This window comes from Aulonocara sp. 'chitande type north' Nkhata Bay, linkage group LG18 (genome assembly GCF_057382095.1).
Source record: "Aulonocara sp. 'chitande type north' Nkhata Bay isolate Kocher_YH1m ecotype deep benthic linkage group LG18, A_spYH_male_GT1.1, whole genome shotgun sequence".
In the NCBI taxonomy this organism is placed as follows: domain Eukaryota; kingdom Metazoa; phylum Chordata; class Actinopteri; order Cichliformes; family Cichlidae; genus Aulonocara; species Aulonocara sp. 'chitande type north' Nkhata Bay.
Window position 1 is genome coordinate 35,359,757 of NC_141361.1, and position 11,564 is coordinate 35,371,320.

Consider the following 11,564-nt stretch of genomic DNA (forward strand, 5'->3'; position numbering starts at 1 on the left):
AATCTTACTGCCCGATTAATTTGCTCAAATCATTTTTTTTTTTGACATGGTAGCATGAAACAGAAGAGCCCTGTCTCCCCATTTCACAGGCTTGTTGTCGTTTCATGTTGAGACCTGTACAGGCCAGCCAGCATCACAAGCCCCATGTAAGCCTGCAACTCCTCATCTTCCAGTCTTTTACTGACCTGTTGCCCCTGCAGGTTGGTGAAATGCAGGATTAGCTGCATAATGTCCTCTGCAAAAAAAAGATGGAAAGTGCTCACAGGGCTGCTGATCCTATACGAATTGCATAATGGGTTGGTCCTGGGGTTAAAATGGGGGGAGGAAAAAATGGCAGGACCTCTTCGTGTGTGGGTTGCCACATGATTTCTCCATTTTTAGATCTCCACTGGCCATCCTCCAGTCTTGTCTCTTCCTCCTGCTCTTCTTCCTCCTTCTCCTTCTCCTCCTCCGCACATGAGCTGCAAAGCTCCTCGGTGCCTGGCAAAAATTCTTCTTCGCTGTCAGAAGTATCTCCACTGCTTGTGGAGAGTGCAAAACTGCAGCAACAGCCTCCTCTAAACTGAGTGCACGCTTCATTGTGTCTGTGCAGAAATGACCACTCAGACCAGGCTGCAAAGTATTCTCATAGACTTCAAAGGTGCACCTGAATAAACATGCTATACCATACATCCAATAAGAGAGAGGAGGCACACTCTTGATCAAGAAAAAACATAAGCGCACGCCTTTGATCTCTCCCCCCCCCCCCCCCCCCCCCCTCTCTCTCTCTCTCTCTCACACACACACACACACACATGCACATACATACATACACAATACCATTTTATGGTGGTTAGCTGTTTTATTGTCATGCATTTTACAAGGTAAGATAACCATGTCCTGCATTCAAAACCACTGAAAATGTCTATGGTGGTGCTGTGCCTAATATTGTGCTGGTGTATGCTGGGTAATCGCACAGCTAGCGACTGGGTGACTTTATTCACCCGCTTCGGCTGTTGTCAGTCCATATCCCCTAGATATGGACCATCTCCTGCTAGATTGTTCAGAAGGTTGTTATCATCCATCCAGATGGAGGATCACTAACAGGAGCGTGGGAAGACTCCAGAATCCACTCTGGCTGCAATCCGGTGGATACAGGAGTGTGTACAGGTAAGACCGTTTAAACGGACAGCATTTATAGAATGACTATTAAAAGTCAGACCAGCGAGTGTCAATAATGTTAATGTGGTTATGTTAGTAATACACCGAGTGCTAATATAACAGCTTTAAGATGCATTTGTAGATGTTATTATGTGTTTTACCGTCTTTATGGTGCTAGCTTAAAGTTACGGTGTAAACGTTAGCTTATATTGGAGTAAAGCTGTTACTGTTTAAACGATGTTAGCACAGAAATATTAGCTTCTGTCATGACTGACGAAGTTACTAGTTAATAAAGTTTCCAGTAAAGTGTTTAATCGCAGCCACAGACTGACAGCAAATATCTCGATTAGCTTCAGTGCATCTGTAATAAATATGTGCAAGTTTCAGTGCTTCGTTTAAACTGTATGATACTTATACTGACCCAGGGTCAGTGTAAAATACAATCCTAGCTGTGTGAACAAAGCCTGGCTCCTTTAATCCTGCATGAAAAACCTCAGGATGCAGGCTATTATTACTCTTTCCTGCTGGCACACCTGTCACACCTGAGAGTCAGCTAGAAACTTACAGTGACGTGGACATCATGCAAAGACTGCCAGACTCTGTAATACTGCAAATGATCAGTGACTCAAGTTAACACTAAACTTTAAACGGTACCTCTGTGTCTCTGTGTGCTGAACATTTAGGATTGAGTCAGGCTGCATCTGTGTTAGTCCTCTGACAGAATGGTGACCTGTCCAGGTGTGCTCTACCTATGACTACTGGGACAGGCTCTAGCTCCTGTAATAGAAATTTTATGTTATTCTCATTTAAAGCATTTAAGTGCTTATGCATATGCTTAGTTGTGACACTGTTATAGACTGTTCAATGAAGGTTTCTAAAACTAGATGAACTTACTTCAGCAGTTTGAGAAAACAACTCCCTTTACAGGTGCTGATAACGTCAAGGGCACAAAACAGCATAACCATTGATCCGTTAGGTTTCATAGCGAGACACGTGAAGTGGCAGAGCTGACATGACTGAACTGTGATGTTTGATGTGTGTTTGCTCTCCTGTGCACAGTAATAAATAGCATGATCACAGCTCTTTCTGTGTTGCAGACTTTATTTAAAAAATTCCATGACATCTACTATAACTGAACCAACCTGGTGCTCTTCATTTATGGAGGCTGTTGAGTCTGAATGTTGGATGTTGTGTATCTCGTGTTCTCTGGGCTTTGTTGTCCTCAGTCTTTTTGCAGGATCAGAAAACAAAACCGGGAGGCGCGTAAATGTTTCTTCTCCATGATGTTTCTTCAAATGTTTCTTCTGGATGATGATATGACCGTGACACGGGATGCCACCTTTGGTCTTGTGACGAAGCAAAGCTCAGGAAGAAGTGTGATTAAATGGTACCCACATGTTGAGAAGGATGTACAGGGCACCTGCAGCCAAATCCAAGCTTCAGCTTAGTTGTAGTTGCAGAATGCTATAGGACTGAGACATCTAAGGCATCAAATGTTTGATTAAACGGATGAAAAAGAGAAGTTTTTTCCCTATAATTATCACTTCTTAAAATCTGTAGCAACTTCAAGTCTGTCAGCATGCTGAGCATGCTCAGAATGTGACAATATATTTTTGTTCAATATTTAATTTCTTTCAGTTGCAATTGTTAAATGAAAAAATATATATTCTTATAATTTAGCAAACGAATTTATAAAAAAAAAAATACATATATCTGTATTAGTTTTAGTAAATTAATTTGACACCTGTATTGAAAATACCATATTGTATTCATACAGAATCAGTATGGTATCATTGTTTGTCTGTTCACTGATTGTTGAAGCTAAGAGCTACTTTGATCTGTTTAGATCTAAAGTATCCAAAGTTGAGTTCTAATGTTTCTTCACCCCTGTGTGTGTGATATGTGATTTCCTACATGCTGGCAGAGCAGAGCAGCAGTTTGTGCTCACAGATGGTGACGGTGTGGAGAGACGGTGGTATTTCCTCAGAAGAACCAGCAGAGTCACAAAGGACACCAGTCCATCTCACCACCTTGACTTGCTGACTGATGTTCGTCTACACTGCACAGAGGAAATCAACTGACCGAGGTTTGTCCAGTGACGTGTTATGAAATGTATATTTGTTTTATGCTTACAGATATGTTTTTCTTGACAGAGGCTCTGCAGAGGTTAGACAAAGCAGAGAAAACATGTGCTTTACATTTTACTGTGATTTATTGAGATATTTGTTGCCTGATGTTCAGCAGGAATGGAGAAATAGAATCAAAGGGAGATGTTTTTCCTGTTTTTGTAATGATGTAAGTAAATCTTCAATATTATTTATTTGCTTGGTTATATTAGGAGCGTTTCTGAGTGAGGGGGAGAGGAGTCATCATCCAGGTAAAGTGACGTGGATCAGTGGATACACTTGTCTCCCCTTTAAAGGAGACGATCCAAGTCATCCTTAAATGTTAGCGCTTTCAAATACACAAACATTTTTAAAGGACAAAAATGAACATCCAACTTTGACTGTAATACAAAATAAATCTTTGCATGTGTGTTTTCAAACTCTCAGATGGGCAGTATATCAGTCTTGGACTGTCTAACCTGCCGGAGCAGCACTGAATGACCACCGCACGAGCATGTTCCTGCAACATTCAGCATCTGATCCTTCATCTGTGTGCTTCTGCTTTTGGTAAGTAGAGTTACCCAACTCCAGTAACTCTAAACACATGCCATCCATTTCTGACGGCCTGGTTACTTCCTGTCAGTTACTTTAGAAACCATGTGGTCACCTGACCTAACACTGTTTCTTCTTCTTCTCCTTAATGTTGAAGTGTCAAATGTCAAACAGCTGGAGAGGAAACTACACCAGTGTACTGGGATGTTTCAGCAACACGTGCCAGATGCTGTTCCTTCATGGTGACATCACCAGAGACAGTCCCGCCCACCTCAGGACCCATTGATTATGATGATCTGATCCATCAAACCCCCAGCAGGTGAACTTTATTCATGACATAACACCGCAACAATGTAAAAAATTAAACAGCAACAGTCTAAATGTAAAGTGCATTCTAAAGTCCTCTTCAATAAATTGTATGCAAAGAGTCATTCAGGTCACTACAGAACCCAGAGTCTTCATCATTAAATCTCTGGTTGCTTCATTTTTTCTATCCTATATCAGATATTTTAAAGGTTAGCTTAGGTAAAGTTCCATTCTCATGGTGAGGCAAAGTGCTTTATGTGTGTGTGTGCCCGTGTCATGAACGGCTATAAAAGGCCTATAATTAAAGAACAAAGCGGGGTTTGAGTTCGAGTTGCGGCAGACTGTCACTACTTGTAAATGGAACGCAGCCTTCCTACGGCGGACAGCTAATAACAGGAATCGGACGCGGTCCAGCCAAGTCCACAGCAACCACCATAGCAACCGCCTAGCATGACCTTAAAAACATATTCTGTCTTCATAACTATCAAAATCGTGAAATGATTTGCAAAGTGTGAAAGTGTTACAGCTGCAGAGAGCTATGGCGGTATCTATGGAAGCTGTTTACATAGCTAATAATATACGATGTAACCATGGAGACAGTCAGTCACTTGAGCTAGCGGTGCATGTTTACTACAGTGAATAAGGTGATTGAGTGCACAGCGTCCACACTCTGCAGGGGGTAAAGACATTACTTCAATATTGTTTTATATTGATATATATTAGCCTTCTGTTGACCATCACCTCAGGTTCACCATTACAGTTTCAGATTACAGATGCACACTGTCTAAACACATTCAAAAACTCATGTCTCAGAAATAAGCACAGCTGTTCATGTTTGTCATTAGAGTTTTATTTGTAAGAAAATTATGAACTTCATATTGTGCATTAAATAAAAGAACATTTCACAACTCTGAGTCAACAGAAACAGGTAACAGAAATGTCTCTAATGTGTACAGTGTAGTGTAAGCATTAAAAGATCATAAAGGAAAAACTAACATTTATGTGAAACTAATTGTAATAAAAAATGAGCAGGTGCTTTATAGATTTAAAAGAAAGAATCTGAAAACAACACTTTTTTGGTCTAAGTGATCAAAGTAGAAAACAGAACTGATGTTCAAGAACAAACCGTAGCTGCACTAATATTACACATCTCGATCGTTGTACTGAACAGACATGTTGCTTTTAAAACCACATGCAGTGTGTGACCATGACTGTTCACTGAGACCATGAACGCCACTTCGCTGAAGCATTCTTCTTCTTCTTCTTGCCATTAAATTGGAAGCAGAAGCAGCACGAGCTGATTTGATCTACTGAAAGGAAAAAGCAGAACATCTGAGTTGAAACCAGTCAGCTGAAATCATTAAGACAGGAACAAATTCAATGCAGTGTCTCAAGTGGCTTAGCCTGTTACAACTGTTGATACAAGCTAAATACGGTTAACACACAGTGTCAGGGAGCTCCAGTGTGGGAACTAGTGGCTTTAGGTTTGTAGTCATTTAACTTTCATCCATTCATTCATTTAATTCAGGAGGAAGAAATGCCAGGTTGGTGCAGGCTGGTTACATGCATTTGGTCCCATGCTGTCTTTAATTAAATGACTTGGTTCATTTTATGGCTGGGCTGTATGTGGGGTTATATCATGTTATTTGGGCAGGAGTACCTGTCCCCTGTTAGACTTAGAAAGTTTCTCCATAAGTAGAGTTTCTAACTCTTCTAGCACATCTGTGGCTGACAGCTTTTTGGTGGCTCTTTTTACCCCACACTGGTTGTGAGTGTGTAAATAGCCCCACTAGTTATTTTGGGTTGCAGTTAACTAGGGAGGAAGGGGTGGGTATGCCATGATTAGGTGAATAACAATTATATGTGATACATAAATTTCACAATGCATGCATATATCTCTATCAATTAAACCTGGCCTGAGGGCTGCCATTTTTTACATTCAGTTATTTCTCTTAGAAATGTTGGAACTAAATAATGAATGTGTTACAGTTAAAGTGAAACACTGGTCAGTGTAAATGGCTCATTGGGACACAGAAACCTTTAAATTAAACCTGATATCTAGTGTCAAACAATATCAAAGCTGTAAAAGATGTTTACATTCAGAATTTATAAAACTATGATTGTAAATAAATTCAAACAAGTGAGCTTTTCTCTTTGTGCTGAATATCAACACTGTGGTTTCTTAGACTGTAAGCTGTACTTTAGTGCAACCAGTTGCAGAAGCTGCCACTCCAAATGTCTTTTGATAACAAGAAAAAAATACCTTTTCAGTACACGGCCTGAAGTTCTTCTCCGACATCTTCTGCAATCGGCTTTGTCTGCTGGTTTGAAGACAATAAACCACAAAAAAGATGATTTAGTCACTTTGTCTGCGTCATGCAGCTCGAATGTGTCGTGTAACGATGTTGAATAGCCGTCGTTATCCCTCTGCTTTGAGCCTTTTATCAAAAGTTACAGCTAACTTCATGAAGTTGTACAAAAAGGCTTCATTTCGCCGAGACAGTGCGTTTCTGACTATTACATGCATTTGAATGGAGTTCTTGCACGAAACAAAGTATAAGTTTTCATTATGTGAATAACTTGTATTTTACACTGACCCTGGGTCAGTATCAACTTCATGAAGACAGCTGTAACTTTTGATAGAGGACTCACACACACACATATTTATGGCTTTGCCTTATAGAATTCAGCATCTCCGTGCTGAGGAAATAGGTTTTGCAGCTGTTTGAGCTAAGATTTTCAAGTTATTCACAAATTGAAAACCTATACTTTGTGTCGGGCGAGAACTCCATTCAAATGCATGTAATAGCGAGAAACGCACTAACGTGGTGAAATAAAGCGTTTTTCCATAAACTTCATAAAGACAGCTGTAAATTTTGAGAGAAGACTCACACACACATTGGGGGGATATTGAAGTCTATAAGATAAAGCCATGAATATGTTTGTCTGAGTCTTCTATCAAAAGTTACAGCAAGCTCTATGAAGTTGATGAGAAACGCGTTTCTCACTGTTACATGCATTTGAATTTAGTTCTTGCCCGACACAAAGTATAGGTTTTAATTTGTGAATAACTTGAAAATCTTAGCTCAAACAGCTGCAAAACCTATTTCCTGAGCACTGAGATGCTGAATTCTATAAGGCAAAGCCATAAATATGTGTGTGTGATTCTTCTATCAACAGTTACAGCTGTCTTCTTGAAGTTGATACTGACCCAGGGTCAGTGTAAAATACAATCCTAGCTGTGTGAACAAAGCTTGGCTCCTTTAATCCTGCATGACAAACCTCAGGATGCAGGTTATTATTACTCTTTCCTGCTGGCACACCTGAGAGTCAGCTAGAAACTTACAGTGACGTGGACATCATGCAAAGACTGCCAGACTCTGTAATACTGTGAATGATCAGTGACTCAAGTTAACACTAAACTTTAAACAGTACCTCTGTGTCTCTGTGTGCTGAACATTTAGGATTGAGTCTGCATTGACTTTATTTATTGAGACTTTAATGTGCTAAAAGCAGGTTGAAGACAGCTCAGAAACATTTGAAGATTAAAATTTAGCATTATGGCTGCTGGTGGTTTGTAAAGCCTATACTCAGCTGTAGTTTTTGTTACTAATTTATGTTTGTTGTTGTTTAACACAGATTTCAGAAGAGCAAATATGCTTAATAGTTTAACTAGATTTCATTTGTCAGTGTGGGACTGCTGAGTCACCTGAAGAACTCATTTCATTCATTCTCCACATGATGTTCATATACAGAAATGTTTCACAGGAACTGGTTCCTCCCAAACTGTGAACTAGTGTGTTTCCATAGATTATCTCTGTATGAATGTACTTTTAAATGAAGGCAAGTGTTTGTCCTTTTTTGTTCCTCAGTTACAGTACGTGATATCTTGATATCAGGCGGTCAACACTGGGGGAAGACAAGAAGCAGACGTACTTCCAAGAGGGAGCTGCAGTGAGGACACAGCCAGGTCACTGAGGTCAGAGGTCAGAATCTGAAACAGCTCAGGTTTATATTTTAGGGGTTATAAAAAATCAAAATGTATTTATGAAGAAACCTTTAAATAATAGTCATAATTATGATTATTATAAGAAATATCAAACATTTAAGTGGATTTTCTGTTACACATGTTGTATTAGCCCTGCAATAAACTGGCAGCCTGTCTTTGTCCTGTATCAGCTGGGATAGGCTTCATCCTCCCGCAACCCTGAATTGGATACATTGTATTCCAATTATGTAATCTGATCATTTACAAACTCAAGGTATCTAATCAAAATGTAAGTAATAATTATAAAATGGGAAAGCAGAAATAAGTGTGACATAAATGTAAATGTGTTAGCTGACATAGAGGACAGCTACATGTAGTCTGAAAAACCTTTGTTGTCAAGTTTGCAGGTATATCAGCACGAGACATTCTTACATAGAAGAGTCTGTTAAAGTCTCTAACTCAGCGAAGCATTATTGGTCCCGTCTGTTTGGATAAATATAGTAAGTTGATGTTTGTCCATTTATTGACACATTTTCTTAAGTGCTTATCCAGTTCAGGATCACAGTGGAGCTGCAGCTGGATATGTTCATTAAATAAACCTTACAAAAGTTAACAATAAACCTGCATCCATGTACGTTGTTGTCCACAGGATAAGAAAATCAAACTGGAACACTGTGGAACATGTTAATAAATGTTTGTGTGTTTATGCCTGTGTCTTTCACAGGAGGCGCTGGAAGGTTTCCCTAATAGTTCCTGGTGAATCAAAGCAGAACCATAAAGGTTGCTGGATTGCATGATGGCCTTACCCCTGAGCAGTCATCCTGTTAAAGGAGGAACCAGTTAGAAGCTGTTTTCAAAGTAGCTGAGCAGATTTCATCTCAAGTAAGCGATTAACTGTTTGTTCATCTGTTCTGCCACTTAAAGAGCATTTAAGGACGTCTTTTGAGTGTCCAGCTGAATTAATTCTACTGGCTCTCATGGTCATTTGTTATTATAGACATATTTTTCATGTTCATCCAGCTATTTAGTAAATTCTATCTATTTAGTAATATCCGTCAGCTATAAAATGTAATATAAATATAAAAAATATCTAAATATCTCCTGCACTTTATATTTTAATGATGTAAGTCTGTTATCGTGTTACATTAGCATTCCTCACATATCAATGAGATGCTGTACAGTACAATCCTACTGACGCAGCAGAGGGATAACGACGGCTATTCAACATCGTTACACGACACATTCGAGCTGCATGACACAGACAAAGTGACTAAATCATCTTTTTTATGGTTTATTGTCTTCAAACCAGCAGACAAAGCCGATTGCAGAAGATTTCGGAGAAGAACTTCAGGCCGTGTACTGAAAAGGTATTTTTTTCTTGTTATCAAAAGACATTTGGAGTGGCAGCTTCTGCAACTGGTTGCACTAAAGTACAGCTTACAGTCTAAGAAACCACAGTGTTGATATTCAGCACAAAGAGAAAAGCTCACTTGTTTGAATTTATTTACAATAATAGTTTTATAAATTCTGAATGTAAACATCTTTTACAGCTTTGATATTGTTTGACACTAGATATCAGGTTTAATTTAAAGGTTTCTGTGTCCCAATGAGCCATTTACACTGACCAGTGTTTCACTTTAACTGTAACACATTCATTATTTAGTTCCAACATTTCTAAGAGAAATAACTGAATGTAAAAAATGGCAGCCCTCAGGCCAGGTTTAATTGATAGAGATATATGCATGCATTGTGAAATTTATGTATCACATATAATTGTTATTCACCTAATCATGGCATACCCACCCCTTCCTCCCTAGTTAACTGCAACCCAAAATAACTAGTGGGGCTATTTACACACTCACAACCAGTGTGGGGTAAAAAGAGCCACCAAAAAGCTGTCAGCCACAGATGTGCTAGAAGAGTTAGAAACTCTACTTATGGAGAAACTTTCTAAGTCTAACAGGGGACAGGTACTCCTGCCCAAATAACATGATATAACCCCACATACAGCCCAGCCATAAAATGAACCAAGTCATTTAATTAAAGACAGCATGGGACCAAATACATGTAACCAGCCTGCACCAACCTGGCATTTCTTCCTCCTGAATTAAATGAATGAATGGATGAAAGTTAAATGACTACAAACCTAAAGCCACTAGTTCCCACACTGGAGCTCCCTGACACTGTGTGTTAACCGTATTTAGCTTGTATCAACAGTTGTAACAGGCTAAGCCACTTGAGACACTGCATTGAATTTGTTCCTGTCTTAATGATTTCAGCTGACTGGTTTCAACTCAGATGTTCTGCTTTTTCCTTTCAGTAGATCAAATCAGCTCGTGCTGCTTCTGCTTCCAATTTAATGGCAAGAAGAAGAAGAAGAATGCTTCAGCGAAGTGGCGTTCATGGTCTCAGTGAACAGTCATGGTCACACACTGCATGTGGTTTTAAAAGCAACATGTCTGTTCAGTACAACGATCGAGATGTGTAATATTAGTGCAGCTACGGTTTGTTCTTGAACATCAGTTCTGTTTTCTACTTTGATCACTTAGACCAAAAAAGTGTTGTTTTCAGATTCTTTCTTTTAAATCTATAAAGCACCTGCTCATTTTTTATTACAATTAGTTTCACATAAATGTTAGTTTTTCCTTTATGATCTTTTAATGCTTACACTACACTGTACACATTAGAGACATTTCTGTTACCTGTTTCTGTTGACTCAGAGTTGTGAAATGTTCTTTTATTTAATGCACAATATGAAGTTCATAATTTTCTTACAAATAAAACTCTAATGACAAACATGAACAGCTGTGCTTATTTCTGAGACATGAGTTTTTGAATGTGTTTAGACAGTGTGCATCTGTAATCTGAAACTGTAATGGTGAACCTGAGGTGATGGTCAACAGAAGGCTAATATATATCAATATAAAACAATATTGAAGTAATGTCTTTACCCCCTGCAGAGTGTGGACGCTGTGCACTCAATCACCTTATTCACTGTAGTAAACATGCACCGCTAGCTCAAGTGACTGACTGTCTCCATGGTTACATCGTATATTATTAGCTATGTAAACAGCTTCCATAGATACCGCCATAGCTCTCTGCAGCTGTAACACTTTCACACTTTGCAAATCATTTCACGATTTTGATAGTTATGAAGACAGAATATGTTTTTAAGGTCATGCTAGGCGGTTGCTATGGTGGTTGCTGTGGACTTGGCTGGACCGCGTCCGATTCCTGTTATTAGCTGTCCGCCGTAGGAAGGCTGCGTTCCATTTACAAGTAGTGACAGTCTGCCGCAACTCGAACTCAAACCCCGCTTTGTTCTTTAATTATAGGCCTTTTATAGCCGTTCATGACACGGGCACACACACACATAAAGCACTTTGCCTCACCATGAGAATGGAACTTTACCTAAGATAACCTTTAAAATATCTGATATAGGATAGAAAAATGAAGCAACCAGAGATTTAATG

The 11,564-nt window shown here is 39.2% G+C and overlaps 1 long non-coding RNA gene across 10 annotated transcripts; it reads left to right on the forward strand.

Annotated features, from left to right (window-relative positions):
- Positions 1 to 779: 779 nt before the first annotated feature.
- Positions 780 to 10,939, forward strand: LOC147309077 (uncharacterized). 10 transcript variants are annotated; one of them, XR_015126099.1, is made up of 11 exons: positions 780 to 863; positions 1,069 to 1,149; positions 2,367 to 2,527; positions 3,065 to 3,226; positions 3,479 to 3,587; positions 3,693 to 3,812; positions 3,955 to 4,116; positions 7,976 to 8,089; positions 8,816 to 8,973; positions 9,401 to 9,458; positions 10,412 to 10,931. It is a non-coding gene; the product is annotated as an uncharacterized LOC147309077 (long non-coding RNA). The 10 variants fall into 10 exon arrangements; XR_015126096.1 differs by having other exon boundaries at positions 1,069 to 2,527; positions 10,412 to 10,939; XR_015126098.1 differs by having other exon boundaries at positions 786 to 1,149; positions 10,412 to 10,926.
- The last annotated feature ends 625 nt before the right edge of the window (positions 10,940 to 11,564 follow it).